Source organism: Octodon degus, unplaced genomic scaffold, assembly GCF_000260255.1.
Source record: "Octodon degus isolate 3935 unplaced genomic scaffold, OctDeg1.0 scaffold00190, whole genome shotgun sequence".
NCBI classification, from domain to species: domain Eukaryota; kingdom Metazoa; phylum Chordata; class Mammalia; order Rodentia; family Octodontidae; genus Octodon; species Octodon degus.
The window spans coordinates 2,856,610-2,881,638 of NW_004524766.1; the positions used below are offsets into that span (position 1 = coordinate 2,856,610).

General features: G+C 42.0%; 1 pseudogene; it reads left to right on the forward strand.

Moving 5' to 3' along the window:
• Positions 1-13,792: 13,792 nt before the first annotated feature.
• Positions 13,793-24,789, forward strand: LOC101564282 (annotated as a pseudogene).
• Positions 24,790-25,029: the final 240 nt, after the last annotated feature.

Genomic DNA, 25,029 nt, shown 5'->3' on the forward strand with positions numbered 1-25,029 from the left:
TAAGATGAAGAGGATGGAATGTTTCCTTTTGTTCATTTTTGACACTGGAGCACATGAAATGGTCATGTGACCTTTGATTCTAACTATCCTTCAAAATATGGGTGGGGGAGATGGATCTGTCTCTTCAGGCAAAGTAGAATCAAAAGCTCACCAAAAGTTAAATGAGTTAATTTACAGTCATGTGATAACACAAGTCCTTTAGTCCATAACAGACAACATAAAAGACAGTGGCACCCTAAGTTTATAATAGAGCTAAAAATAATTGCTATTGCCTAGTGATACCATAGTCATTTTAATGACTCAGGACAACACATTACTCACAAGCTTTGGGGGACACTGGTTGCAAACATCCTTACTTATTTTTTTTTAACCAGTCCTACAAAAATATAGCACACATAATTATGTATAGTGCATACAATTTGATGACATGATGATGATGTTACTGATTTATGAATTTGCCATTCTATACATTTATCTTTATTTAAGAGTATACTCTATTCCTAAAAACAGATTTATTGTCTAATCATGTAAGAGTAGACTCTAAGAGATAATTTATTTCAGTCAGTGGAGTTTGGGGAGATCATTCCCTCCCATATTTTATCTTAGCATTAGTATTTTAAAAAAGAATTTCACACATTTGCCATCTTCTTTATTTCATGTAGGTATTGTGAGATTTGTATATTTGCGCCTGCAGAAACTATATCTCAGCATTACCCACCCAAGACCAGAGAAACGAGAGGATGGTAAGCTGTTAACATTTATTACCACAAGGGGGTATGATTTGTAGGAAGATGAGAGACAGGGATTATCTTCCAAAAACACTCTCTATTGTTCGACTTGTTAAAATAGATGCAGATTTCATGTAATGAGGCTTAATTAAATGAACGAAAAAAATATAACGAAAGGGAATGCAAAAACAAAGTAATGTCACAAGATAAAGTGGAGTTTTTTCCCCCCAGAGGAGACATTCTTAGCAGGTTAAGCATGGCCCGTGCCGGGCCACAGCCGATAAATCCGACACACACTTGCCGCCTGATCCTATCCAGTGTGCTATTTTCACCTCCAATCCCAACTACCCCTGGGAGCAAATCAACCTTCCTGGTTTGTTGCTTAACGTACCCTTAAGGGAATACAAAAGGGAACATTTGTAAGAAGTCTTGGGGAGGAAGTGACTTTTGCCTGCAGAATCTTCAAGGTGAGTAGGAGCTATCAGAGGGAAGAGAAGGAAGAAACTGGGTGAACTTCCCTCAGATGCAGCTTTGCAGGGCAAGACTCTCAGCAGAGGGAAGAGAAAGCAAGAATATTTCGGGATTGCAGAGAGGTTAGCATGACTGCAGTACAGACCATGTGGATGTGCTCAGAAATGGGGCAAAGCTGGCATGGAAAGGGCAGTGTGCTGCAAGCGACCTGTTGCAAAGATTGGATTTCATCCATAGACCAAGGGACATGGACAAGCAGTAAGCAGAGCAGTGTTACAATTGTGATTTTTTTTGGGGGGGATGACAAAGGGACCTTTCCAAAGCACCTTGAGGGCTGTCCTTTAAGCATTAACTTACTTATGCTGCACTCATAGGAATATGTTAAATCAAGTAGGAAGAGGAACAGTCACTAGTGAACCATGGACGGTGACCATAAGGCAGGTAGTCAGCAGTGAGGAAGGGGCAGAGGGCAGTGGCGTCTCAGTGAAGCTGTGGCTTGCTTCGCAGCTGTGCCAGTCACCTCTTTGTCACAAAATACTTGGACTGCAACCTAAAGAAAGAGAGGGTTGTTTTGGCCCAGAGTTTCAGGAGATTTCTCTCCATGGTCAGCTGGCTCAGGGAAGGACCATCAGGGCAGAGAGATGTGGCAGACAGAACAGGAAGAGAGCCAGAGGTGACACCCACCCTGCCATGATCCACCCTGGGAGCCCACTTCCTCCTGCTGGGCCCTGCCTATTCAGCTTTCAACCATCAATGAGAGAGCCTTTAACGAGGCTAACTGTCCCACCCTCCCTCTCCTCGTTTCCCCCAAACCCTGCCTCTTTGCATAATATTTTGGGGGAACATTTTAGATCGAAACCGAAACAGTGGCTTAAAATAAATTCCTTTCCGAGAAAAGGAGCCACTGCTCGTGTGCCAGGCTTTTCCAACAGAGCTTGAGGAATACCAGGGTTGTGTCTGCTGCCATCCCAGCCAGCGCCTTCCTATAGCTTACAGCTTGTACAAACACGATTTGTGGGTTTAAACGGCTTCATCGTGTGACTTTATTATTCCCCATCTTCATCCATTTGTTTTTACTACTTTAGAAAATTATTGCCTAAGAAGACAAAGTTGTCAGCAACTTTATTGTTCATTTTTAAAAGTTTCTTAAATTCCACTTAAGCAGATGTTAGACCATGCCAACCAATGGAGATCAAAGAGCTGTTTACTTGTTAAGAATTGCTCTGTACCTCTTTCTCCTGAGCTCCCCCTTCTTATGTTGACCACACTAAGCTGGTAAGCTCACTTTTGCTCACCATGATCAAGGTCCTTCTCAGCAAGCAAAGATTGCCTTCAACTAAGTCCCCAGCTCTCAGAAATGGGCTTTGCCTTTCCTTTTGCCGAGATAGGACTGAGATTCTTACTACTCATGTTGGCAGGTGATAAACTCAGGTTTGCCTTGCCAAATAATTTTAAAGAGCTTTTTGGAGAGGGAAGTACCTGCAAGAGTCATTTCTGACTTTGTCGTAATGACCTACACTTTCGACTACAAATCTAAGAGAACAGGGAAGGTGTTAGCCTTCAGACTTTTGTCCTTTTGCTTGTAATCTGACACGTGGCACCTGTGGCCAGGTAGGGCTCCAGGAGTGTCATTCATGATTCTGGCCAAATCACTGTTTTCCCAATTAGTACGTCTGGGAATGTACTGTGATTATAGGAACAAGTAAGTGAACTCTGAGTCCCAGCCAGTCAGCCTACATCAACCAAGAAAGACTTTTGAAAAGAAAAAAAAGCTATATAGATTTTATGTAAATTTGGTATTTATGAGCACCAAATTTTTAGCACTGACATCTGTCTGAGAAGAAACTTCATTTACAGCAGTGGCAGAATTGAAGTTCACTGTGAACTAGTTTTGGATACCATATGCTTTCGCAAGCCGAAGAGGAGGGGGAGAGGCACTTTGAAAACAGACTTTCTCTGGCTCTCTCGCTGAGGATGATGTGGCGTGACAGCGTCGTGACATCATCACTTACGCGATTTTCCCTGCTGTTGCATCAATAGAGCGCGAGGGTGCGACCGCGCCGTGGATGGAGGGTACCTTCCTTCCCTGGGATTTCAGGCACTTCACAGGCGTTTTCCTCCTAAACCTCGCAACATCTCTCTAAGGTATTGCCAAACGAGAGACAAATTTCACAGTTTAATCATGTGGAACACATTGGTAAATATAGATGTGCCTTTTCGAAAGTTGCTTCAGAGTGTATTTTGCAGCTCACCAGACGTTTCTCAGGGTGTAAACCAGGGGTGTAATATAAAGCTCTCGGCCTCCCCACGCGAACCGGATCGGCGGGCCTGGGGCCAGAGCCGGGCACGAGAGGAGGGGAGGGCGGTGGGGCGGCTCCTCTGGCCGAGTCTTCCCCCTCTCTTCACTCCCTCAGGCCGCGTAGGGTGCCTCCTGTGCCTCCTCCTCATTCTTTTTGGAATCAGGGGAAAAAGACTGGGTTATAAATGTAATTAGGGGCTAGATTTCCGGGGCCAGAGGCCAACACCCAGGGACGCACAGGCGTGTGGGCTGTCACCCTGGTCTACCGCTGTGCTAGTGGGAGGTGGCTCGTGAGGTGGGAGCGTGTATCGTTGTACCCATGTCCTTCCCTGCCCTCACCTTTCCAAATCCAGTGAGAGGGACTCGGCTTGTTCTAGAATTCTTTTCCCTCCCAGTCCCTGCCTTTCTCCTTCTAAGATCCCACTTCTTTCCCCCAGTTCCCTAGAAAAGACCCCAGAACATGAAGCAGAGACTTGCAAGAGGTCTTGCTCGTGTTGGGACATTGGGTGGAGACCTGCGTGAGTCTGCAGGCCTCCCTGCGCTGCGGCTTCTTCCTCGTTTGTAATTTGCAGATAACACTTAGCTCGCACAGTTGTTGGAAAGATTAAATTAAATAATATGTTGAAAGTTCTTAAGGGGTCTCCAGGTCAAATGCATTTTTTTCCTAGCACGGGAGAGCTGTGCAGTGGATATGAAAAAAGCCAATGAGAAACATTGCGAGGCCTCTTTTTCACATCATGCTTTGAAATATTTTTGTTAGTGTGTGTTTTCACCATAGGCTAAGTACATTCACGGGGGTGGGGGGTGGCTGGTACCTAAACGCAGTGCATCTTGGTCTATTTAACTTCCTTTTTCCCACCCTTGCTCTCGCGCTCCCTTGCACCCCATTTCAGATTCCCTCCTGTCTCAGCAAGGTCTGTCTCCCTGTTTCCTCTCCTCTGTCTTTTATTTCACTTTTTAAGTTATTTGAGAATTGTTCAAATGCGTAAGCTTTGGAGAGTGATAAATGAATGACCGGTAGTCACCCCAGGGCAAGACCAGACCTGAACTTTGGACTGTTCCAGGCAAATCAGGCTGCAGAAAACCTCTGGATGCAGAGCCTGTGCCTAATCATACAGGGTACTGTGGATAAGGATGTTTGCATTTTATGAATATATTTTATTAAAATTCTTGTGCTTTATGAATGTCATATTGTCACGTGAACCTGTAGTACGTGTCTCATATTTTTATAAATATAGCTTGCCTTTCTCAAAATAAGGTATCGGGAAATTGTAGAGAGCAACATTATGATTTTTTAAGCCATCATATCATATTTATAATTTTGGAAGTGAAAAAGTTTTATTTTACAATAAATTTATTTAGGTAAAAATCTGAATTGATTTAAAAAGAGTTAAGCAAATCGTACAATAATTGGGTTATAGATACATGAAATTGACCTGGGATGACTGATATGTGGGAAGCCCTATTAGACAAGATGCAGCCAGAATGAAAGATTATACTACTTAGTGCTTGAATAAACAGCAGCAGACTGCATCAGCTTCAGTGGAAGCGAAGTACTTTGCCGAGGTTGGAGGTAAGTACCCAGTCATGGCTCCAGGGAGGGGAATAGAAATGGAATAATCGCAGGCAAACATTAGCCTAAGATACATGTTCTGGTAACTTCTGGGCTGGGCCAGGTTTTTTGTATTTTATTAATGTAAGTTATGCATGACAGTGAACAAAATCAGCAAAATCCTGTACATGTGCTGGTGGACTTTCTCCATGCTGATGGTGTGATTTATGACAGAGGGTGGACTGGTCTTGTCGTGAGAATATCAGGAGCGAAGACACCTCAAAGTCTTCAAGTAGTTCATTTAGTACTCTGAGAAATCAGAAAGTGCTTCCTGGTATTTGTCCTCAGCTCCTTCCACCTTAACCCTCAAAAGAACAGTGAAATAGGGAAGGCTTTGCTCTGCTGGTCTTCAGATTGGGTTATAGAGACCAGAACAATCAGACTTTAAAGCAGTCACCTTATTTTATTTATATTTGTCTTTTTGCTTGTGATTTCTGTCAGTGAAAAATGGGAGTGCTTCTTATTGTTTGTGCTTGCTTAAAACAGATAACTTAGAGAATATATCAAGAATACTTGGTATAGATGATCAAAAGCGAGTATGGGGCAATTATAAAACACTTCAATTCTTGAGAAATGGTCATTTTCAGATGTGAGAATACCCCAGAGCTCAGGGACCATACAGGTTTACAAGTATTTATGTCTGATTTTAGATGTATTTTCAGATTTTTATTTTTTCTTGTGGAATTTTGAAAAATGAAGAGAATTAAGTTGTTTCTAAAAAGCCCAAGCAGCCTGCCATCTCTCTTTTCTGGGCTACAGTCCAATCTGCACAGCAGTTGCAAAGAAAAAGCAAACGCATCACTAGATTCGGCGAGAAATATTGTAACAGTATGTAATCTCTGTCAAGATAAAATTGCTTTGTGATTTACATTACAATAAATCCTGACCTTTAAGTGCTGCAGACTAAGCTAATCTGTGAAGTACTTTATTCCAACACTGAATCAGCCAGTACAGCTCAACTGAAGAGACTGTATTAGTCCCCCCACGGTGTGGTTAAAGAGCCTATATATATCGAAGCAGATTATAGAGTATTGTTCTATGTGTACTATAATAAGTAGAATAATTGAAATATTCAGTCTGCTTCGTCATTGGGAAATAATAGAATTATTTTAACCTCTCTTTTGTTTGCCTATTATGGGAATTACAAGTAGCTACTGTTAAATATCATTAGGGTCTGATTTAGATTGATTAGAACAAGGAAATTCAGAATTACAGTTAAAATACCCCATGACATTTTAGTCTTAATTCACTTCTTGGGCTTGTTATTTTTTTGCTTTTTCTTTCTCTGTTTTTGGTAAAATAGTTAAGACATCGTGTTGAATTTCTCTCTACCAGCTTTGAATGTTTTTGCCTTTTGTCTGCCTGAATCATTGATGAGGTCCACCGACCACTGTAGAGTAAAATGTTCTCAGAGATATTAAGAAGTGAAAAAGAACTAGAATTTACTAAATGTGTGAGATTTTAAGCCGTGACTTCTTCAAGTAGTGGCTTAGCTTTCCTCTGGAGTTCAGTCAGATGTCTACTAAACAACTTGACACTATCCCAAATATAACTTGTACCTCTTAAAGTCTTTTTCTTCCCATTATACTTCGTGGTGGATAGTTTCTATTGGATGTCTTCCAAGCCACCAACTCTTCTTCTGGTGGGGAAGGAAGTACTGGGCATTGACAGGGCCTTCACACTGAGCTGTATCCCCAGCCATTTGTTTGTTTCTTTGGAGACAGACTCTTGTTAACTCCCCAAGCTTCCCAGGCCGGGCTATGAATTTGTCATCTTTCTGTTTCAGTCCCCTACTGTGCTGGGGTTGCAGCATGTGCCACCACATCTAGTATACTTTTCATTTCAGGTACTAAATTTTTCATCTCAGAAAAGATCCATTTAAAAAATAAATCTTGCCTTTCTGTCTTCATCACCTGCCGCTTTCGCAATTCTGTCATCTCTGTCACGTACTTTTCCCTCTGTGCCTGGTAATTAGTTGGTTCTCTGGATAGTTCATTATAGTTCATTTGTGTGTTTGGAGTCCAGAATGTTTTATATCCTTTTCAGTAGTGCTATATTGTGTCCCGGCCTGCAGTGAAGGCCTTAGGAATCAGATGCTTCTGTGGCTTGCTCTGACACCTTGCCAGGCAGATCCAGAGTGGGGTTTAGAGTGAAGTTGGACCCACTGCTCAGACAGTACCACCCGAGACTCATCCTAGTGCTTGGCATATGCCACAGGATTAGGATGTTCCCACTCTACCTGTATGGACATGGATTTTCTCCAGGCTGCAGAAGCTATGGGAGTTGATTGGCCTACTGCTTTCTCTCTCTCTCTCTCTCTCTCTCTCTCTCTCTCTCTCTCTCTCTCTCTCTTCTCCTCCCTCCCTCCCTCTCTCTCTCTCTCTCTCTCTCTCTCTCTCTCCTCTCCCGTCTCTCTGTCTCTCTCAACCTCTCTCTCTCTGTCCCTCTTACCCTCTTTTCTTCTTTTGTTTCTTGAGATGCTGGTGATTGCTCCCAGGGCCTTTGCACCGAGTCCATCCCCTCCCCTCCTTTCTGAGACAGGGTCTCTCTAAGTCACTAAGTTGCCCAGCCTCTGCTTGGACTTGGGATCTTCCCCTGTCAGCCTCCTAGAATGCTGAAATTCTAGGCTTCTCTGCTGCTGCTTCATTTTCCCAGAGTTACTTTCTTTTCTCACTAGTCCACATCTACACTGGCAATAGACCTGAGGGAGACCCTCCCAGATCTCTGAGAATTTCAGTGTAGCTCTCTCCTCTGGGCTACTTTGCCCACAAAGCCTTCTGTCTTGATGTCATTGACCCCACCCTGTCTTCTCTCATAGAGACCTCAGGGCTCAGTTTAGATTCCCCTTCTTGAGGACTGCAAACTCTTTAGGTTGTTGCCGGGAGGATGGTGGGGCTCAGACCACCCCTCTATCTGCTCCTGGGCATCTCCCTCCTCAGCTGTGTATTGCTGAACATCCAAACACAATTGCTTCCAACTTTTTTGTCATGCCTTCTCCTTGTTTAGGGCAGAAGTCTTTTCATGATTCGATCATGGCCAGGACCAGGTGTCTCTAACTAACTGGAATCCAAAAGGTAGTTTAAGGCTGTTGTTTAGCTACTTACGGTCTTGTGTCACTTGATGAGGGAGGGTGAGATGTCTGAGGTTGCGGCAACATCTGAGGTTGTGGCATTAGGCCATTTCTGAGTGCTGACACAGTGGTGTGTACTAATACACACAACGACAGCTGCCGCATGGCCAGTGCTCGTGTCCTGCAGCACTGCCCTTGTGTTTGCCATTCAACCTCAACAGACAGTCCCTGTGTGGGGCAGGGCGCCCTTGCCTAGCTCTGCGTCTGGGTGTCTCTGCAGCCAGCAAAGTAGAAGCCAGAACCTTGACTTGATGCACAACTGATTACAGGTGCTCCCAGTGCAGCCACAAGCTGTGCAGTGACTGCAGAGCACAGAGGGCACTGGGAGCACTGCGACTCCAAGCACTTCTCACTCCTTACAGAATATATGCAAGAAGGTGCTAGGCAGAGGGCCAGAGGCCTCTTCCTGGGGCTCTTAAGGCAAGTGTTGCTCTGCTCCATTTAAAAGTTACATGGAGGGAGGGGGACAGTTTTAATTTTAGCAAGACAAACTTTTTCTGTTGTTTTGTGTTTTTTATTTCAGATTTTTATAATAAATTTATAGGGTGCCTGGAGGGCAGCCCTATTTGCATCGTAGGGGGCCACTTGCGCAATTCACCAGGGACAGACCACTTTCTGCCTCCGAGCGCTCCTGCCTGCAACCAGAATTGTTCATGAGATACTTCCCATTATAAATAGAGACATCCTTGGGGCACCATATCAATGCATACCAGAGGGCCTGCTCAGGCATTCAGAGGGGGAAACAGCAAGTTTGATATCCCCAAGATGAGAGAAAACTATTCCTCACGTTATCTGGATTCCTCAGCACTCATGTGGAACGTCAGGAGTTGGAAAGGTCAATTTCATGGCTGCAGACAATTAAACATTAAAATAGTGATTTTTCTAGAATCCTGTGTTTAAAAATAATTGTTTAAAAGGAAAGATAACGTACAATATTGATAGGGTGATATACACAAGGCTATGTATACAAAGCTATTTTTCTTAACAATTTAAAAAATACTTCCAGCTAGGAGACTTCTTGACTTACCAATTTACAAATGTTACATGACCTAATATTCCAACTAGGCAGAATAATATGCCACCAAACTTTTGTGACATCAATTAACTTGGAAAGTGCATTTAAGCAGCAATTTTATTTTCCCTAGGAAGGACAAAGGCTTGCGTAGTCTACAACAATACTCCGTGATGTTTGGCTTTCTTGAATACCCTTTTCCTCTTTCTACATGGGGCTAACCCCATGCAGGCCCTGTGGCTATTGAGGTTGTCTCCCCTTCAGCTTAGTTAAGGGGTTCAGTAGATATGTCATCCATCTCTTTTGTTTTGGGTGTTAGTCTGGGTTTTTGGCTTTACTGTCATTATGATTTTTACTGTTTTTATTTTGGAATTTGGGCAAATACAGAACCATCCAATGGCTACTACTGTCTTTCTACCATTTCCCTTACCTTGATTTCTTAAGCATTTCCATTTTGCCTGTTCAAATATGAAAACACCTGGATGATCTCCTAATATCCTTTCTAACTCTAAGATCTATGACTGTATCAGGCAGCTCCATTTTAACTCAATTAAATGCACAGTTGTTCAGGAAGGGATACATGAGGCAGTACCTCACTACCACGTTCTCAGATTTTGTAGTCTGTGGTTAAGTTACCATATGCTGTAGTTTGTTCCTTGATTAAATATGCATTTTATCTTTGTCATCCATCCATCTACTCATCCATCTATCTATTCACCCATCCATCCATCCATCTACCATCCACCTGTCCACCTAACCAATAGTGTAACCCTGCCGTGTACTTGCTTTGTTTCTACAGCACCTATCTAGTTTGCTCTCCTATTTGAAACAACAAAATGCAAAAATATGGATAGCATTTCTCAGATGTAGTCACCTAAGCAGAACTGATTGCTATTTGGAGGAGAGATGTATGTATTATGAAGGTTTGTAGTCCAGTTTTTTTATTTATTTAATTTTTTATTTTTTTAGTAGAAGGTATACAAGGTCTTACTTCATAGATCTGACTCACAGTGACACGCCTGTGTTCAGCCTCCCAAGAGCTGGGATTACAGGCATGTGCCACCATGCCCAGTCTCAATTGCTGTCTCAGCGTACTCTGGGGCTGGGGCTGGCATGGCACGCCAGGGACCGAACCCCAGCCACTGTGCTCTGCCTAAACAAGCACTTTAGTTCACTCAGCTATCTGGCAGGCCCTTTATTTTTGTTTTTACATAAAGAATCACAGCTTTTTGACAAAGGTAATTTTTTGTCTGCTACTTCAGTCTGGACCAAACAAGTGCTCGAGATTTCTCTAACAGTTAAAGTCAGTTCCAGCTAGGAGAACCATTCTCAACAGTTTGGTAGTAGCTAGACTCTTTACAGAGTTGGAAGAAAGGAAGCAAGTACCACTACCACCACCACGTATGCCTCTGGCATGTCACTGGGAGACGTTACCCATAGGTGTATGCTGAGTTTCAATGCTACCAATAGCCTTATGTAGGAGAGAGAGACAGAGAGACAGAGAGATCAAGCCAAGAGTTCATTCTACCTCCACTTTTTCTTTAGTTCCTCTGTAGATTTTCTTTAGTTGGCCTCCTAATTCAAGTGCTAATCTCTCAAAGAAACTCCTTCACAGACATCTAGATTTATTTCATCAGTGATCTGGGTATCTTTTAGCTCCATCAAAAATTAACCATCATATTTGTACATTATTCTTAGTAGCCCCCCCCTTTGGGATTTTGGCTTTTCACATTTTGGGAGGCTGGATATCACCAAACTTAGCTGTGGGTTTCCCAGCTGATATAAATTCTGGGTCACTCTTTGTGTTCCGTTTCAATGCCTCATGAAGCAAATTAGAAGATTTTGACATTGCCAGTTCCATGGATAGCTCACTACTATTAGGGACTACTGAATTGTATTGGATTATTTTGCTGAATTCATGCCCCTACAATACTTGAATGCCAATGGAATACCCATGTCTGACATAACCAAACAAAAAAGGGATATAAATGAAATACCATTTTGTAGTGAAAAATATATATACATCTGTATATACAAAATAAGATAGGTATACAGCTAGCTTCTCTTAGTTCAATGAGAAGAGAGATTTGTACTAATAGTGTTTAGACAAGATATCATGGCTGCATCCTGTACTCTGAATAATTACTATGAAGACAACAATATGCAATGTATTAATTATTGTAACTGTCCTACTAACCTGTTTTGAAACTGTCTCATTGCTATTTTTTTTCTCAATAAAATTAATTAAAAAAAAGAAGATTCTAAAATTTGGTGTGTGGGGGAATAGCGAGGAATATAAGCTCACCTCAACACAGCTTTTTCTTTGTGACTCTAGATCTTCAAGTCCTGCTGACTTCTTTCCAATGACTTAGAGCAACTGTTTCATCTAGCCTTTATGGTTATTTCAGGCAGAAGGACCTGGGTGAAAAGACACATGTATACAAGTGGACACTCATTGTGAGTTTGTATGTGTGCTACTTTTGTTTTTCTTTTCTCTACAAGGTGCTAATATCTTCTCTGTCTTTCGAGTCAGCCATGCTTAGTATTCATTCTGGAGCATCTTGGTGTTTCTCATTTACTTCATGAGAGACTCCAAATACCTGTTTAGTCTGGAAATCTGTGACTTTCAGCATGTGATCTTTTTGTTTTGTGTAATTTGGGTCTCCTCATTTTTCTTTTCTTTTCTGCAGTTCCTCTGTCTTGGTCATGTTTCTCTTTGCTGAGCTGCACTATCTACATCAACACATGGAAGGAAGACAGGTTGGCTCAGATGGCCAGCTCGTAGTCAGCTGGCTCTCAGGCTGGGGCATGCAGAGGAGAGAGGCTTACATCGTAGAGATCAGGAAGCAGAAAGAGTGAGGGCAGGAACGCAGGAAGAAGATATACCCTTCTAGCTGCTACCGTCTGTATCCAGATGTCCCCCAAAGCTTCACACACTTATGGGGGGCCTTCTGGAGGTGGTTGGACCTAGAATTGTATGAGGATGGACTGAGTGTGTGACAAATGGATCAATTTACTATTGCTTGGTTTGGCATAGATCTGAGTGGGTACAGTGGGAAACCCCATCCTTGGTGCGGGTGGCAACAGTTGCTGAGCTTGTACCTAGATGCAATAGAACAGCAAGCTGAGGAAGGCGGCTGCCTACTGCCCATCCCCCCATGGACTATTTCTTCTCTGCACGCCCCTCTGCTGTACTGCCTGGCCTTGGAGCCAGCTGCCTATGGGCCGAAACTCTACAGACTGTGAAGTAGAAGAGACCTTTCCTCCTTTAACTTTCGGTTGTTGAGTATTTGATTCCAGTAAGGAGCACAACAACCATGACCCAGGCTAGGTCCTATGTGGCCTGCTTCCTCTGACTGGGCACCAGCTTCCAGCATCACATTTATCTATGAACTGGTGCCCTGGTGAGCATCATGCCCCCAAGATCCAATCACCCTCAAGAGTTCCACCTGTGAAAGCATGAGGCTCTTAGCGAAACTGGCTGTATATCTATCTGATTTTATATATATATATATATATATATAATTTTTTTTTCACTACAAAATGGCCTTTCATTTACATCCCCTTTTTTGTTTGGGTTTTGTCAGACATGGGTATTCCATTGCCATGCAAATATTGTAGGGGCATGAATTCAGCCAAATAATCCATGAGAGACAGAGAGAGACAGAGAGAGACAGAGACAGAGAGACAGAGAGACCGAGCCAAGAATTCATTCTACTTCCACCTTTTCTTTAGTTCCTCTGTAGATTTTCTTTAGTTGACCTCCTAATTCAAGTGCTAATCTCTCAAAGAAATATCTGATCTTGATATTACCTATGATATCCCTCTATTTTGGTGGCGGGCCTCCTAGATGGATCTCTTAATTATTAACTCTTTCTCTCTCATTTCCATGTCTCTTCCCTTTGGCCATTTTATTCAGAGATCTTCCAATCTTTTGTCTTCAGGGATGAAATGTAGTGGCCAGTGATCTGGGAACCAAGACAGGGTAAGGCTGAGGCAAGGTTTCTGGGAATGTGGCTTCCACTCAGTGCCCCGACTTCCCGTGGAGTGTGAGGTCAAGGCCCTGAGCTGCTTCTCCTGGCCCTCAATACAGAGCTAGTTTATCCTCAGAGGCAGAGTAACCATCATCTTTCTCACAGAAAGCTGTGAGCTGCTTTCAGTCCCACCCCACACACAGTAGTCACAGGCACTTGGCACAGCCAGTTCTTAAAACTTCCCAGGATTTGTGGCACAACTGAACTGTAGGCTGAAGCTTCTTCTGTTTCAGGTACATGTTGAGACACCTCATCCACCTGCTTTTCAGATTTTGAAATCATCTTTCCTCTGTCTCCTAAGTTCTCTACTTCTACTTTGTTTTGTCATTGAATTGATGTTTAACTTTTTCTTCTTTTATAAATTTAGAATTTTAGGGAAGAAACATAGACCAGGTGTGTTCAATTCACCATACTTAAAAGGAAGTTGAAGAGCTTTATATACATCATTACACATTTCCACAGCAGGTATTAATGTGGATGAAGAAGATGCTGAAGTAATACGGGACATGACAGAGTTAGCATTAGAACTCAGTCTACTTGGCATCAAAGCCCGCCTTTTGGGAGATTTTTTTAACTTTGAAATTTCTGAGTTTTGCTCACAATTATGGTAAGTCCACCCTTCTTTAAAACCAAGTGATTCCTAAAATTAAACATTTCACAACATACAATATTAAATATTTTCACTTCCTCTACTTAGTGGTAAATTCTTATATGCTTATGATAAATTGTAAATGAATTATACATTTCTAAAATTTATAATTTTACTTATTATTTTTATTATAGCTTTTGTTTTGCACTTGAAATTGCTAAGCCTAAACTCTAGAGTAATTATTTTCTAACCAAAATCCTTCTCTATATCAGAATTATGTTCCACAATACATCTCTTTCATGTAGCAGAGAAGCAAGTTCCTTGCTTAGCCCTTGAAATATTCTTTGCTGAATCCTCAATGTTTAACAAAGCTTCTTACTTTATTTTCCTGTAGGCTATCTCAGAATTTTCCTGTGTTTCCTTTTGCTTTCTGGACATTCTTGGTACCAGTTTTCTACCTCCTCAACACACAGTTGATATAATCTTTCATGGGAAAGTGGTAAGAGCGGGTGAAACAAAGAACAGACTTTTCAAAAGATAACTTACATATTTTGGAAAGTGTAATGGTTGCAATGTTTGCTAAGACTCTCCACCCAAGAATTGTAGCATTTCACACTTTCATATTTCTGCTAAGGAACAGGTTGGCCCCTGCTTTCGGGGACAGCATCGCCTGGGGAAGGGACTAATGAGGGTTGTTGCCATTTTTGAATGTTTTGTTACATGAGAGATTAGAAGGAGCATGTTCCCCTGGAAGTAGTTATCTCCTTTCAAACAGAACCTCTATTTGCACTTCACTCCCTACTTTTCAAAGGTTAGATGGTTGATATTGCAAAATTGAAAAAAATCCAGGGCCAGCCAGAGAGCTCAGCAGACTAAAGCACTTGCTTAGGCAGGGTGCAGGGACTGGGGTTCGATCCTCTACATGCTGTGCAGGCCCTGTCCTGAGGGCATCCTGAGACAGTGATTGAGACTGGATGTGGGGGTGCATGCCTCTAATCCCAGCACTTGGGGGCTAAACACAGGTAGATCACTATGAGTCAGATCTACAAAGTAAGACCCTGTAGACCCTGTACTAAATACATGTAAAAGAAAAAGAAAAAATCTGAATTATAAGATACCTGAAACCAACCTGGAATCACCTGATATCTATATCTATATCTATATCTATATCTATATCTATATCTATATCTATATCTATACCTATCTATTTCTCTCTATATATACATCTGTGTATATATATACATCTGTATATATATATATATGTATATATATTTGCATAGCCTTTTTTTAATAGGGCAGTTTCAATAATTAATACATTATACATTGTTATCTTCTTAGTGGTTATCCATAGTACAAGATGCAGACAAGATATCCTGTCCAAACGCTATTAGTACAAATCTTTCTTCTCATTGAATTAAGTGAAAGTAGTGGTATATCTATCCTAACTATTCTGTATATATAGATACAAAATGGTCCTTCCTTTGTATCCCCTCTTTTTGTTTAGTCCTGTCAGAGATGGGTATTCCACTGGCATCTAAATACTATAGGTGCATAAATTCAGCAAAACAATCCAACACAGTCCAGCCGTCCACAATAGTAGTGGGTTATTCACAGAAGTTGTTGACTTGATCTTTTCACAGCTCAGCATAGTAATATGACTTTATATACCTCATTTTTATACTTTTCTGCTGGATGGTTAAGACCAAGATAAAGCAAGACCTATATAATAAGAAATGTAACTTTTGTATCTGATAAGGTCAGTCAAGTACCCTCAGGATTTATCCTGTAACCCTCTATCACAGTTTGCAGATCCTTTGTCAGTGTCAGCCACATCGATGAGTCATGGCCATTGCTTGATCAATTTGCTTTTTGTGAAAGCCTGAGAGAAAGTTTTCTCTCCATGTGACTCTCCTTAGGCACACTCTACATCGTTGATCACGTTGCTCCGTGGACTCATAATCTCCTTGATGAGAAAATGTGGGACACAATTGAGTTACATGATGTTACAGTATAGGTTCTCTTATGTCCTGAGTCTTCACTGACCTTGAAAGGCTAGGGCCAAAATGTTGGCTGTCCTCACAGACCTTCTCTTTCTCTAATTTTTGGTCTGCAAACTTAGGTTGTTAACCCTCCAGAAGAGAAGCTTATTATCATCCTACAACATATGCAGTTGGGCTTAGCCTCACTATTTGTCTGAATATCAAACATCTTAGGCATAACATGGAGAATCGCCTGATATTGTACAGTGTTTGAATTAAGAATAAACTGGACCGTGGTCAAATTATTTCATTGGTCTTTAAGTCTCTTGGAAGGCTGAAGCCTCCACGTAGTTGTCACTGAAAAACAACACAAATGATTTTCTTTTTTTACCCCTGTTTCTAGTTTCTTTCTCTAGGAACTTTCACTCTTTTTGGATCATGAACACTCACTTGCTCTATAAAAAAAGATAGTGGTTTGTATGTTCAGTCGGTGGTATCTGCTTTTTGTACTACACTTCATTATTTTGTGGTCTTCAAGCTGTTCAGTGGTATCTCTCCTAGCTAGATTACAAGATTTCTAGTTAACAAAAAGGAGGCTGTGATGACAGTATATAAATGTGGCATGTGCCACCACTCTCAGCTCGGTGTTTTAGTTTCATAGTGCATGTTCTGTAGTGGATCTGATGAAAGGAGCCAGGGAAGGAGAGCTGTGTCTGTGTGCGGTCCTCAGGAGTCATCCAGGAGCACAGAGACAAGTGGCTCCACTTTTGGGGTCTTAAAAGTGTGTCCGTAATATTTAAGCTATTTTTTTTTTTTCAGTACCAGGGTTTGAATTCAGGACCCTGTACTTGTCAGGCAAGGGCTTATTCTACGGAGTTATCTCCCCAGCCCTAAGCTATTTCTGAGTAAAGTCCTACTAGTAATATGGAGCAGAAGAAAATAAACAAACTAATGAAGTAAATAAATACTCAAAGAAAAGGAAGATATTTCAAATATAAAAAGTAAAACTCTAGCTGATGATCAATTAGCAAAAAGAGGCGAATTGAAGAATTTTCTAAAACAAGTAAGAAAGAGAATCCAGACACTACACAAAAAACCCAGCTGTAGTTCTATTCTAAATCATGGTGACCTCTACTATCACAAGGCTGGTTTCCAGCAGGAGGCACTGGGTAAGAATTTAAGAACCGGTGGTAAAGTCAGGTCAAAGAAAAGTAAAAGCATAAGCAAGAATAGCTTCAAAATGGTTTTGTTTCCAAGGCTTTTGATAACACAACAGTAGCAAAGAGGAATGAATTCCTGAAGAAAGAAAAAGGACCAGTAAGAATAAGGATTAAAATGACAAATGTTAGAATAAGAACCACAAAGTAACGATGCACTTTCTCTATAATTGTAGCAGATACAAAAGAGTCGTGAGGCATTTCCTCTCTTTGATGTAGAAATTATTTTTCTTTTTTACATATAGAAGCTGTGTTGTAATAAAAGTTCTGGGTTCAAACTAGGGGCTCCGCACCTGGCCGTATCCGTATTTTCCACATGCCTTTCTATCTGGTCTTTCAGGAAAAAGTTCTGTGTAACTGCTGACATACTTGCAGGGACTTGCTTCTATTCTGGCCCACACAGAAGGGTGAGACATCAGGCACTGCAGGGGACAGAGACCTGCTGAGGAATGGCAGCTAGGAAGTCAAGGAATAGAATAAGATGTGGAGAGGCATGGTGTAAGCAGATGGTTCATCGTACCGCCCACATAGCAGGGTCCAATAAATATTTGATGAAATAATGAAAAAATAAAGTTTTGAGTTCTGGAAGAAATTCTTCTAGAGTTGTTGCTTTCATCGAAACATAATGAAAATAACTAGTATTTATTAAGTATTTTTCACATGCTAAGGACTGTTCTAGACTTTAAAAAAAATTTGGTACAGGATCTTGCTTTGCAGCTTGGACTTGTAGCGATCCTCCTGTTTCAGCCTCCCTAGCACTGGGATTACAGGTATGTGTCACCATGTCCAGCATGGTGTCATGGCATGTGGTGCAGGGGATCAAACTTGGACCCTTGTGCTTAACAGGCAGGCTCTTAGACTACCAAGCTATCTCCCCAGCCCTGTTCTAGACATTTTTATATCTTGTTTGTAAAATACCTTTAGAAGCTAAATATTTCCCTCAATTTAATGCTTAGGAAATCAAGGCTCAGATATTGTGTCCAGCCCAGTACCTCCAGCTGGTAGTCATGGAGCCAAGACTGGAATTCAAGTCTATTGGACCTCTCTATCCAGACATGCCACAGGCCATGGTCAACAAATTATGAACCTGGAACTGAATGCCTTGTCTTTTGTCCAAGCTGATCTTTCTTCTCCTCCCTGCCTCCTCCTCCCTTCTGCTTTATCGTAGTCAGCGGCACCATGATGTACAGAGAGGTCTGTGAATAATTCTTTCTCAGCCTCTATGGCCAACTGAGTCACTAAGCCTTGGGTTTGTACCTCTTTTACCACATGACGTTACTTCTGATGCATCAACTTGGTGGGATTAGGAAATGCCCAGCAGTGTAGGGAAGCCCCCTTGTGTGGGTGGCTTTGTCCACACAGATCAGCCTGTGGGCCAGCAAACTCATGCGGGAGGGAGGAAGACCCTTCTGGAGGATGCTGGGTGGAACAAATGAACAGACTTGCAGTCTGGGTGGAGTAAGAGGGAAAGAAGGAGGTAGTGTGGGTGATGGGAGCACCTTGCTGCTTGGTGTGATCTGCTGTTGCTATGGACACTGTACTCAGTATCTTCAGACTTCCAGCACAAACCCATTCCAGTGACAGTCCAGAGGCTTCCCAGCCTCTGGGGCTGAGTGAGGGCATCATTTTTCATTTCTTTTCTTCCATAGCTTCCACTGTCTTGGGCTCACCAGCATGAAGACAGGCACTGTGGACTCTCCTGCCTGTGGTCCTCTGAGCCTGCCTAATCAACACCCTTGCATAATTAAACACATATTTTCTATATATTCGGCTCCTCTAGAGAACTTAGCCAGTACATTCATCTATGGAGTTGGAGCCTTCTTTCTATTCTCGGGCTGCTGAGGCCCAGAAGCTTCGGATCTCTTTCGCCGTCTCCCACCATTGTCATCTCCAGCAATGCAGATGGAGTCATCACCCCTGGTCTAAAAAAGCTGATGTAGGGGCCTGGGGAGATGGCTCAGTGGAATAAGCACTTCCCTGGCAAGAGCAAGGGCCTGAGTGCAATCCCTGGTTCTGCAAAAAAAAAAAAAAAAGCTGATGCTGTAGGGAGGTGGAAACCTCTCTTGCTCCCACAATCTCACTCACCACCTATGTGGGGACAGATCGGAAGCTCCTGTCTTCAGTCAGATTTGTCTTCAGCGTTTCCACACGTCTCCAACACATCTCCAATTCAGTAAGCAGCAGTCCCACCTGCCATCCACACAGTGCGCCTGGCTTCCTCACTCCCTTCCAAGTTCTTGCAGCTCCGCATCCGCAGTGGCTTCCTCTTCTGTCCATTTTCTTCTAACTTCCATGTCCTGGCTCAGGCTTCTACCTCTGCAACAAAGCTGCTAAGGCAGCTTTTACAATTGTCTTTAAACTCATCACTTGGTGTCTCTGTTTTCCCCACTTCCAATCCATTTGTTTCCCCCCGTGTTATAGATTCCTAATTGTAGTGCACATTTGTTTCATATTAACATCTCTGAAATCAGAATGTTTTAAAATTTATTATGTATCTTAGTTTAATTAACATCTTATGTTGTATTTGAGGGTGTCATTTTTAATCAGTGTTTTGTTAGAGCTAATGAGATATGACAAAAGAAGATACCATCCTTCTGGCTGTTGTTACTGCCTTGTATAGAACCCTGAATGCTTGCCCGCTCTTTGGAGTAAAGTGCAGCCTTCTCAGCACATCTAGAGGGTCCTGCCTGTCCTGCTCCTTGCTTTCCTGCACAGACTCATTTTGCCTACTCTTCTCCTTGTTATCTTTCAGCAACTTTCACCTGATGAATACTGGTAACTACTGTGTGCCGGGCTCCATAATGAAATGGTAACGAAGGGCCAGCCAAATAGCTCAGTGGATTAAATTGCCTGCAAGCAGGAACAGGGGCTGGAGTTTGGATCCCCGGGCCTGCTGTGCTGGCCCCCAGGGAGCGCTGAGATGGCGATTGAGACTGGGCATGGTAGTGTGTGCCTGTAATCCCAGCACTTGGGAGGCTGTAAACAGGAGAATCACTACGAGTCTGATCTTGTAGTGAGACCCTGAACACCCTGTAGACCCTTCTTTAGAACACAGAAATAAAACAAAACAAAGCAAGAAATGGTAATAGGCCAAAGAAACACATATAACTATGTCACATGGTGCTGGCCTTGTCACTAGCACAGGTAAAGCCCATGCAGAACGGGGCTACATCTGTCCAGCCAACAGCTTCCATTCGAGCCCTTGTTCCAGAACCAGAGCCACATTGGGGTCTTTCCAAGTATTTATGGAATCAATATGTCTTGGAATTGGAAATATGGATTTAAACTCGGACAACCCTGAGTTGCTCTGAATTTTCTACTCTTTGAGTGAGTGCATTATTAAAACAAAGAATTGACAAAACTAACAAAGAAAGGGATACAAACGAAAGACCATTTTGTATCTGTATATTCATAATAGTTAGGATAGATATACAGCTTCTTTCTCTTAATTCATTGAATAGAAAGATTTGTTCTAATAGTGTTTGTGGACAGGATATCATGTCTGCATCTTGTACTATGAATAACTACTAAGAAGACAACAATATGCAATGGATTAATCATTGAAACTTTCCTACTAATTGGTTTTGAAACTGTCTCAGTGCTGTTTATTTCTCAATAAAATTATTAAAAACAAAACAAAACAAAGAATCATCACCAAATGGGTTGCATGAGAAGTTTTAGGTTGGCAAGTGCAAAGAGAATATAATATCAATTTCATGCTAGGGAACATATTAGCATCGGTATTCTTTAAAGTAATCACTATCATACTCCAGCATCATGGCTTTCATTGCAGTCAGGACCAGCATTGGTTCAGTAGTTTAGATTGTGTGCCTCCACCATCAGACTTAGAGGCCTCCAGCTTCGCGGCAGGTTCCTGGTTTGACGATAGGCTGCCTGTGTCCATCATGGGGGAGCCCAGAGGGCTGGGCTGAGGAAGTAGCTGTAGATTCACTTCCAAGTGGTGAGTTAGCCTGCTTTGGCAAGCATGCGCCTGCTTCTATACTGAGAAGACCATTCAACCAACAGCTCACTCAGGCCACAGCGTAGCTCAGTGGTACAGCCCTTAGTAGCTTGTATGAGGCCTGGCTTCAGTCCCCAGTACACAGGGAAGAAAAAAATGTGTTTCTATTACAATTCAAAGCAATCCTTAACTACTCTATTTTTTTGCTCTAGATACAATTTTTCCTCAATTATGTATACTACAGTTCATGATCAATTTTATATACCTAATGATTGAGTGTACATTCATATTACCACAATATTCCTTTGTGTAACTGGTGAAAAATTTGAGAAACAGTAAAAACAAAACAAAACAAAAAAACCCCCCAAAATTTACCCATTGAATGCTCCAAAATAAATAAGGAAAGGACTACAAGATTAAGATTCTTGGTTGCTGAAATTTAGCTTTCTTATTTTTAGTGACATCTCCCCAAATCCTCAGACGAAAGGAGCATAGAATTCGCAATATTATTACCTCAACCTATAGCAACAAACTACCTCCACATAGGTATAATCAAAAGGAAAATTCTTATAACTACATTCATATTCAAAGATCTTGTGATATAAGCCAAGCCCTGTGGGGGTATTATTTTCAAACATAACAGGTTGACATTATATAATTACACACTGCTGGATATTGAAATACCAGAAAAGGAAAAGCACTTATAGTAGTTCTCACAGCTCGCTATTATGAGTATTCACATTTATCCACACATTTTTACAGAATTATTTCTAGTTACATATTACCAACTTTAGCAAGGATTTAGTGATTTATTTAATATCAATATTAGGTTTTGATGTTAAGGTCTTAGCAAACGTAGGGCGGCATGATTCTAAGACCCACTCTCACTCCATAAAAGGGGCCCCAAGTTCTTCTTCCTCATTCTTTGCTCAATTAAAGAGACATTTTATGCATGGATATATAATGAGCATTCAAGATCCCACACAATTATTCCCATAATTTGTACTTAAAGCTATTTAATTTCCCCCTATTGTTCTTTTCACATTATGTTTGATGATGACATTGTTTATTTTGTATGAATCCCTCTTTTTGCTCGATTCTACCATCCACTTCCATTCCGTGCATCTTCTGTAGAAGGGCTGAGGATTTATCAGAAGGGGAGGTTTCTCAAATGTCTTTTTTGTTATTCTGGAAGCTACTTTCTTCCCACTTAATCTCAGGAGTGTAATCCAGGTTGAGTTTTATTTTAAAGGTCAGGTTTCTGGCCTTTCCTGCTCTTCCCTTTGTACTACTGCTTGTCTCTGTGATGTACCATGGAGTGCAGCGTCACAGGCAGCAAGGCTCCCAGGGCTGCACTTCCTGGAGCTTGATTTCTTTCTCAGCTTCGTCAGGATGATAATCTTGAGTGAAGTCTTTTTACTCTGTTAAGAAGTCATAATTTACCAGCTGCTGTTGGATTTCTTGTACCATCCCCCTTTTCTGAAATAGGTTGCAGATAATTATAGGCTACATAATTCCTGATTTTGCTTTTTTACATTAATTTTATTGAGAAAGAAGTAGCATTGAGACAGTTTGGAAGCAGGTTAGTAGCACAGTTACAATAATTAATACATTGCATATGGTTGTCCTTGTAGTAGTTATTCATAGTACAAGATGCAGCCATGATCTCTTGTCTAAACACTATTAGTATCAGTACAAATCTTTCTTCTCATTGAGCTAAGAGAAAGTAGCTGTATATCTATGCTATTTTATATATGCATATATATATATATATATATTCACTACAAAACAGTCCTTCATTTAGGATCCCTTTTTGTTTACTTTTTCAGAGATGGGTATTCCATTGCCATTCATATATTGTAGGTGTATGAATTCAGCAAAGTAATCCAATATAGTCCAGGAGTCTATAATAGTAGTGGGTTATCCGTAGGACTGGCAATGTTAGAAGTTGTTGACTTGAGCCTTTTACAGCTCAGCATATTAATATGGCTTTACTTTTTGTGCCTCGCTTTTACACTTTTCTGCTGGATGGTTAAGACCAAGATAAAGCAAGACCTACATAACCAAAAATGTAACTTTTGTGTCTGACAAGGTCAGTCAGATCCTCTCAGGATTTACCCTGAAACCATGTACAGCAGTTTGTAGATCCTTTGTCAGTGTCAGCCATGTGGATGAGTCACAGCCATTGCTTGACCAGTGTGCTCTCTGTGAAAGCCTGAGAGAATGTTTTCTCTCCATGTGACTCTTCTTAGGCATGCTCTACATTGTTGATCATTTTCCTCTGTGGCTGATTTTGCTTTTTTAAATTTTTATTTATTTTTATTATTTATTTATTAATTTATTTTGTGTGTGTGGCCAGCTCAGCCCTCCAGGGGGCAGGGCTGGCTGACATGTGGTGCTGGAGGATTGAACCGCAGTCCCTGTGCTTTGCTTAGCTTAGCTTGTTCTAAGTAGGTGCTGTAGACCACTGAGCCATCTGACCAGCCCCTGATTTTGCTTTTTAAATTTTTTTTTTAAATAGGGTCTTGCTACGGCATGGGGCACCAGATATCGAACTCAGGTCCCTGCACTTGCCAGGCAGGTGCCTAGACTGCCGAGCTATCTCCTCAGCCCTGTAATTCCTTATTTAACATTCTTCACATTTGTTTCTAAAGTGATTTACCGAGGAGGAACAGCATCCGGAACAGAGCACTTTGCGTCTCTGTCAGGATAAATGGAGAGCAGAAAAGTGATGTTTATGCTCAAGAAATGCAGAATTTCATCCAGCGCTTCCCTCATATTGCCAGGGTGCTGACTGAAGATGGCACAGGGAACCCAGAAATAGAAGATGTCATTGCTTGGCTTAAGGAGGTCCTAGAGTACACTGCCACCAGAGGCAAATACAACCGGGGTTTGATGGTGCTGGTACCTGGTAAAGCCAAGGAAATAGGATGCAGACAGCCCACAGTGGGCACTGACTGTGCGCTGCTGTGTGGAACTGCTGCAGGCTTTCTTCCTGGTGACAGATGATAGAATGGATTCATCCCTTATGTGGAGGGGACAGGTCTGCTGGTATCAGAAGCCAGGAATAAGTTTGGACGCTGTCAGTGGTGCTGTCCTTTTGGAAACCTATATCTACTGCCTGCTGAAGTCCCTCTGCCAGGAGCAGCCCTAGTATCTGAACCTGCTTGAGCTCTTCCTGCAGAATGTCTATCAGACAGAGGTTGGACAGACTCTGGACGTCATCACAGCCCCCCAGAACCATAAGGATGTCAGCAAATACCCTGAAAAGCGGTACAAATTTATTGTCAAGTATGAGACAGCTTTCTCCTCCTTCTACCTGCCTGTTGCTGCTGCCATGTGCATGGCTGGTATTGACGGGGAGAAGGAGCGCAGCAACGCCACGAGGATCCTGATGGAGACGGGCAAGTTCTTCCAGATACAGGAGGATTTCCTCGACCTCTTCGGGGACCCCAGTGTGATGGGAAAGATTAGCACCGACATCCAAGACAACAATTGCAGCTGGCTGGTGGCTCAGTGTCTTCAGTAAGCCACTCCGGAGCGGCGACAGATCTTGCAGGAGGGTTATAGGCAGAAGGATGCCAAGAAGGTAGCCAGGGTGAAGGCGCTGAACGAGGAGCTGGATCTGCCATTTGTGTTCTCACGGTGCGAGGAAGACAGCTACAGCCACCTCATGAGCCTCTTCCACAGGACACTCCAGCGCTCCCAGGCCATCTTCCTGGGACTGGCAAACAGGCTCTACAAGAGGAAAAAGTGACCTGGAGGCCACAAGGTCAGGGAGGGGCTCAATAAATTATCATGTAACTCTAAAAAAATAAAAAAATTAAAGTGATTTACCTATGGAAAATGGGAGAGACGGAGCTACAGCAAGTGTCTGAGAGGCAAATATCTGTTTTTAAGAAAGCCCTGAAGTGGCACACTAGAACACTATTTGGAGTCATAACCACAAGTAGTTCTCATTAAATCCTCATGAGTAGAAATAGTAACTTTCAAAAAA